The sequence below is a fragment of the Neomonachus schauinslandi genome, chromosome 6 (genome assembly GCF_002201575.2).
Source record: "Neomonachus schauinslandi chromosome 6, ASM220157v2, whole genome shotgun sequence".
Lineage (NCBI taxonomy): Eukaryota > Metazoa > Chordata > Mammalia > Carnivora > Phocidae > Neomonachus > Neomonachus schauinslandi.
In genome coordinates, this window is record NC_058408.1 from 102,234,162 (window position 1) to 102,241,056 (window position 6,895).

Consider the following 6,895-nt stretch of genomic DNA (forward strand, 5'->3'; position numbering starts at 1 on the left):
ATTTTGTCCATAGTCTCATGGCAACAAGTACCACCTCTTTGATGCACTTGTAATTGTTGCAATCTTACCTTTGCTGCATCCGTATTTGATTAGTGTTCGCTTTTTCATCAACTTATAACCTCCATGAGGGACGATGTGTTTTTGATCACTACTGTATCCCCAGCACCTAGCACAATGTCTAGAATACGGCAGACATTTAATAAATATTTATTGAATGAATGCATTTTGATGCATTTCTTTCCTTTTTTTCTATCTGCTTCTTTTTTACATAGTTGTGTTCACAGTCTATACATAATTTTGTATCTTGTCTTTTTCCTTTGAGTATTTTGTCATAAGCCTTTTCCTACAGTGTTACAAATATCTTCAAGCCTTGTATGTACAATGTAGCTAATAACACTCACCCAACCTAACTTTCTGGATTCAGGCATCATAGATAAAGTATGTGAACGTTCTTTGTAAACTGTATATACACATGAGGCAGTATTATTTACATTTAAAAGGAAATGTAGGTGCCCTCCCCACCCTTGCCTTTATACCTCCCTTCCTGGGGCTTTTTTTTTTTTTTTTTTTGGTGCCCTTGTTCTGTGGGATCACCTAGTTAAAGTCTAAAATAACTCATTAACTTTTATATGCTACCAGCCCAAGGACATTGCATTTTTTAAAAGGACTTCTAAAAGAAGGACACTCAGGCCAAGGTGATGAGGTCTGGGGGGTGGGAGGGGACTCAAGATATTAATTGATTCATTGATTTATCTTTCATTCGTTTAACAAACACTTATTGAGAGTTGCTTCTAGGCCTGGCACTGTGCGGTGTACTGGGTGTGGAGGTAGAGGCCCTGGTCTCAGCTTCAGTGGGATAAAAGGTCAAGTGGGGAAACAGACAAGCAAATGAATGGAGTATAGTGAGAGCATAGCTATGAGGATGATGTGCAAGATGGTCATGGATAACTAAGAGTGGAGTCTTGGAGGGCAAATATGGAAAGGAGAAATGACAATCTGAGCAGAGGACACAGCATGTACAAAAGTAAAGAGGAAAGAGAAAGCAAGGGGCACTTAAGGAACTGTAGGTGGTTCAAGTGGTTGGGGTAAAAAGCAAGTTTGGTAGAGGTGATTCATTTGGAGGGACTGGTGAGAGCTGCAACCTAAGGGCCTAGAGGACCTTGCCTGCCACATGAAGGACTTTGGACTTTATTAGGGTGGAGAGTCAGTAAAAAGTTTGGGGCATGTGACAGCAGTGTGAACGATGGATTAAAAGAATATTCTTGAGCCTAGATAATGTTATGGACAGAGAAAACTGGTTCAGAGACCACTATGCTGAGCCAAGTGGGAGCTGAAGAGGGTCTGAACCAGGGCATTGGTAGTGGGGTGTGAGGAGAGTGTGCAGATATGGGAGATTTTGTGAAGATAGGATTAATGTGGTGCTGGCTGGAGGGGGGCGGTTGGAAGGAGAAGGAGGTATCATTTGGCTTAGCCTCCTGCCTTCAGACAGGTAAGACGCTGCATAATTTTATAGCTGAGGTTCTACCATAAGTGACTTCCCTAAAGCCATATCTAGTAGGTAGTTGAACAAGCTAGAGGATTTACTGGTGGAATTTAGGGAGTCAGTATCTACAGGGCAAGCTAGACCTGCTGATGGTCTCTGTGACTCTGTCCACCCAAATGGAGAACTTCCCGATCACCAAAATCACTTAGTGATGTTATCCAAACCTGTAGGCATTGATGCTTATTGCCCAAACATCCCAAGTCTGTTCAGCCCTGTGACTGTGGTTCTGACTCGAGAAACTTCTCCAAAACCTCCAGTCCTGTGATGCACTGTCAGTGAGTTAGTAGGTGGGCCTGTGGCATATATAAGGGGATCTGCAGACTCGATCTAGCTGTTTGCCCTCTGGCTTCCTAAAACTGACACGTGACTTCTGGTGTTTGGGCAGGTCATGTGCACTTAGCACGTAGCCAAGTTCTGCAAGCGAAGTGTGAAAATAAAGTGGATTTTGTAAGAACTTTGGCTGGTTGGGTTCCCAGCCCAATCCTTCCATCCCCCTGCCATCTGTGGCCTGCCAGTTGCCCTTAATTTTTCACCCCCTCTTAATAAAAAGGACAGGGAATGACTTTCCTCTCTCACTTGGCTTTTCTCATCTTTGCTTTTTGGTCTCTTTAGCTTTGCTCCCCAGAGCACGTGTACAGCTGAGGTCAATACCATTGGCGAGCAGGACTCTATAGCCTCAGCTTGGGTTTTCCCCTAATTACTTTGGTGACAAAGGTGACCTCAGATTTTCTCTTATTACTCACTATACCTGCATACGCTTCACCATCCCAGACTGAGAGGCTCTGCCAGGGAAGCTCTAAGCCCTTGAGTCCCAGTGGGGCCGAACGTGTATGTGGAGTTAACAGCTATAGATCATATCACTTTTACTTTCCACTGGAATTTGGCCACCAACCCTGGCCTTGGAGACCTATTAGATTTATGTCAGGATGCCCCATGGTGAACTTACCAGAAGTCCTTCTCTGATAACCCTTCTTGTAGCCCCCTCAAGTCAAGACTCTCTTGGCCACTTGCCCTAGCCCTTGCTTTCTCCTTGGCTGGACTCTTTCATGGCTGAGAGAATCAGGAGAAAGGATGGAGAGAGGCACATGGTGAGATAAACACTTTGCTTAGAACATCAATCTAAAGTGGTCATTCTCTGGGGGGGGCCTGGCTGGCTCAGTTGGTGGAACATGGGACTCCTGATCTTGAGGTTGTGAGTTCAAGTTCAAGCCCCATTTTGGGCAGATAGCTTATTTTAAACGAACAAAGTGGTGGTCTTCCAACTACGGTTCTCAAATCAGCAACTTCAGTATCACCTGACACTTGTTAGAAATGCAAATTATCTGGCCCTCCCCCAGACCAACTGAATCAGAAACTCTAGAGGGGGAGCCCAACCATCTGTGTTTTAGGAAGCCCTGCAGGTGATTCTGTTCCATACTCAAGTTTGAGAATCACTGATCTAAGGCATTGATTCTCAGACTGCAGTATGAACCCAAACCGCCTGGGGAACTTGTTAACCATAACCTGGTTAAACGAACCTGGACTGGTGTCTGGGAAACTGTACTTTTAGCAAGCTCCCTAGGTGATTCTGATATTCATCAAGGGTTGAGGATCATTGATCGAAGGAATTCATCTTATCAATTAGCTGAGCCTCTTGGGGAGAGAGCAGACAGAAGGCTGTGGAAATGTGTCTTAAAGTTCCAAATGCCACCTGCATCTGACCCTCTGGGGAGCTTGTTAGAAGAGAAGGATCTGAGTATCTAATGTATTGAACCAGACTCTCAGGGCCTGAAGCCCTGGCATTTACATCCAGAGTTCTCTAGGTAATTCTTAAGCATGTGAAAGTTGGATAACTCTGGAGCAACAGGTTGGCAGGCGTTCTCAATGATAGTATGCACATTAGAATCACCTGGGAGCTTTAATCATGACATACCTGAGAGTCTGCTTTAATCCGTCTGGGCTGGGGCTTCAATACTTTTTACAAGTCTTCCCCCTCCCTCACCCCCAGCCCGTCCAGCCGCATCCACATGATTTTAAGTATTGTTAGGGTTAAACCATCCAGTTAAAGGATGATTGCAGATCTGGGAAGGGTCAGGAAACAGGAGAAAGTGAAGGAGTGCCAAGGAAACAGTTTGTGGAAGCCTGGGGGGGAATTCGTTTTAAATGTCAAGTTGGAAGTCTAGAGGAGATAGAAAGGTGGAAAGTGCCTTGGGTGGAAGGCTTGAGTGATACGGAGCTTAGTGGAGGAAGAGGGTTAGTATATTAGTTTCCTGCTGCTGCTGGAAGAGGTTATCACAGGTGAGTGATTTAAAATAACACAAATGTTATTATTTTACAGTTCTTGAGGTCAGAAGCCCAAAATGGGTCAGCAGGGCTGCGTTCCTTCTGGAGGCTCTAGGGGAGCACAGTCCATTTCTTTGCCTTTTCCACCTTCTAGAGGCTGTCTACATTCCCTGACTCATGACTCCACGTCATTCCAATCTTTGCTTCTGTCATCACATCTCCTCTTACTCTGACCCTCCTGTTTCCCTCTTTTTTTTTTTTACTTTTTAAAAAAAAGATTTTATTTATTTAACAGAGAAAGAGACAGTGAGAGAGGGAACACAAGCTGGGGTGGGAGAGGGAGAAGCAGGCTTCCTGCTGAGCAGGGAGCCCAATGCAGGGCTCGATGCAGGGCTCGATGCGGGGCTCGATGCAGGGCTCGATGCGGGGCTCGATCCCAGGACCCTGGGATCATGACCTGAGCCAAAGGCAGACGCTTAACCAACTGAGCCACCCAGGCACCCCCTGTTTCCCTCTTTTAAGGATCCCCTTATACATTGTGATTACATTGTCCCCTCCCAGATAATCTGGAATAATCTCCCCATCTCAAAATCCTTAACTTAATCATATCTGCAAAGTCCCTTTTGCCATGTAAGCTAACATATTCACAGATTCCAGGGATTAAGATGTGGATATTCTTCAGGGTCATTACTCAGCCTACCACAGTCTGCCCTCTGGGCCCCAAAGACTCACATTTATCTCATATACAAAATACACTCACTACATTCCAACCTCCCGCAAAACCTCAACCTCATTAGAGCATCAACTCAAGTCTAAAATCTGATCTAAATCTCATCAGCTCAAAATCCTCACATCTCACCATCTAAATATTCTAAATAAGATATGGGTGAGACACTGGATACAATCCACCCTGAGGACCATTTTCCCTCCATCTGTGAACCTGTGAAACTCAAGAAACAAGTTATCAGCTTCCACGGATAGGCACTGAATAATAGTTCTAGATATTCTCACTCAAAAAAGGAAGAAAAGGGAAGGAAAAAGGAAGTCACAGGTCCTAAGAAATTCCAAAATATAGCTGGGCAAACTCCTTTAGGTTTCAAGGCCTGGGAATAATCTTCTGTGTCTCAAGACTCTAACCTCTGGGTTTGCCCCTCTCTCTCTGTCGTTCTACCTTTTTCTTGAAGGGTAATTCTGTTTGCAGCTGAGTAATTTTATCATCTTGTTTCTTGCCTGTAGAATGTTGGGAGTCTGTCAGCCTTCTTTCATTTTGTTTTTCTCAGTCCCTTTAAGTTAAGTTGATAGTGTGTTTGCCGGTATAAAATTAACAAGAACCTTGTGGGTCTCCAACGTATGTCACAGGCATTCACTTCATTAGACAAAAGGCTCCTCCACAGATTTTTCCTGGATGATCCCACCTCTATTTCTGGATTCTGCCGAGATGGTTGTGGGGATTCATGAGTCACATGCCTAATATTTTCAACGAGTCCTCTGTGTAAATGAATACCTTTTGATCCTTTCAAGGCATTAACAAAAGGTTGTCTAGTCACACCTTTGGCTTTCTCTCCAGAGTATTCCTTTCTGACAGTGAATCTCCTAATTTTAGCATCATTTCCAATCTGGATAGGCTGAGATTTTCCCAAATTACTAGTCCTGCTTCCTTTTTGTTTATAGTTCTTCCCTCAGTTTATCTCCTTCTCTCACATTTTACCATAAAGAACAAAAATAAGCCAGGTTGCACCTTTAATACTTTGCTTGGAAATCTCCCAAGCTAAATATCCAAGTTCATTCCTCACAAGTTCTGCTTTCCATAGAACTGAAGGATACAATTCAGATAAGTTTTCCACCACTATGTAACAAAGACCCTTCCTCTCCTTCCTCTAGGTTTCAATAAAATATTCCTCACTTCTAAGCCCTCACCACCATCACCTTTAATGTCCGTATTTTTACTAACATTCTGTTTATGATGATTTAGATATTCTCTAAGACAACATAGGTTTTCTCTACTGTGCTCCTCACTTCCTTCTCATTCCTCACTAGCAGAGTTTTTAACATCCATAATTCTACTAACAAGTCTGTTCAAGGCAACCTAGGATTTTTCTATCATTCTTCTTAAAATTCTTCTGTCTACTGCCTACTGCCCAATTCCAAAGCCACTTGGTTTTTAAGGTATTTGTTATATCAGCACCCTACTCCTACTACCAAAATCTGTATTAGTTTCCACTGTTGTAACAAAGGATCACAAACTTAGTGGCTTAAAATAACACAGATGTATTATTTTATTGTTCTAGAAGTCGAAAGTCTAAAATGAGTCAGCAAGACTGGACCTCTAGGCAGAATCTGTTTTCTTGCCTTTTCCAGCTTCTAAAGGCTGCCTGCATTCCTTGGCTCATGGTCCCATATCACTCTGACCTCTGTTTCCATCATGACATCTCCTCTTTTCACTCTGGTTCCTCTGTTTCCCTCTTACAAGGACCTTTGTGATGACATTGGGCCCACCCAGACAATCTCCCCATCTCAAGATCCTTAACTCAACTGCATCTGCAAAGTCTCCTTTGCCAGGTAAAGTGGGATTCATAAGTCCCAGGGATTAGGATGTGGACATCTTTGGGAGGTCATTATTTAGCCTACTACGGTGAGCACAGCTTAATAGGAGTGGAAACAGTTGCTATAGGCAACAGTGACGGTCAAGCCAAGGTGAAGATTTCCAAGATGGAGTCCAGCCTCTCCCAGGGTTTGGTTGGTCACCTCTGGCCAGCTCCAGGAAGCCTCTGGCATGGTTGAGATGTTGGGTCAGGTGCTGAGGCTACCTGAGGATCAGTGTGCTTATTGGTACTCCTCAGGCCCTGGACTGTCTCCTCAATTCAGAGAGAGGAGAAGGCAAATAACATTTGTTGAAGGCCCACCGAGTGCCTGGGACTCTAGGGGCCTTTACTTCTGCCCTCTCAAAGGAGGGTTGTGGCTTTACCCACTGAGGTGCTGGGAGCTGCAGGTCAGGATGGCTGGTTGCCCATGGGTGGAGGCGGATGAGAGGGAGAAAGGAAAAGGTGTTAGACAAGCAAAGGATCCTAAGGCCTTGCCCTTGGCCTGGAA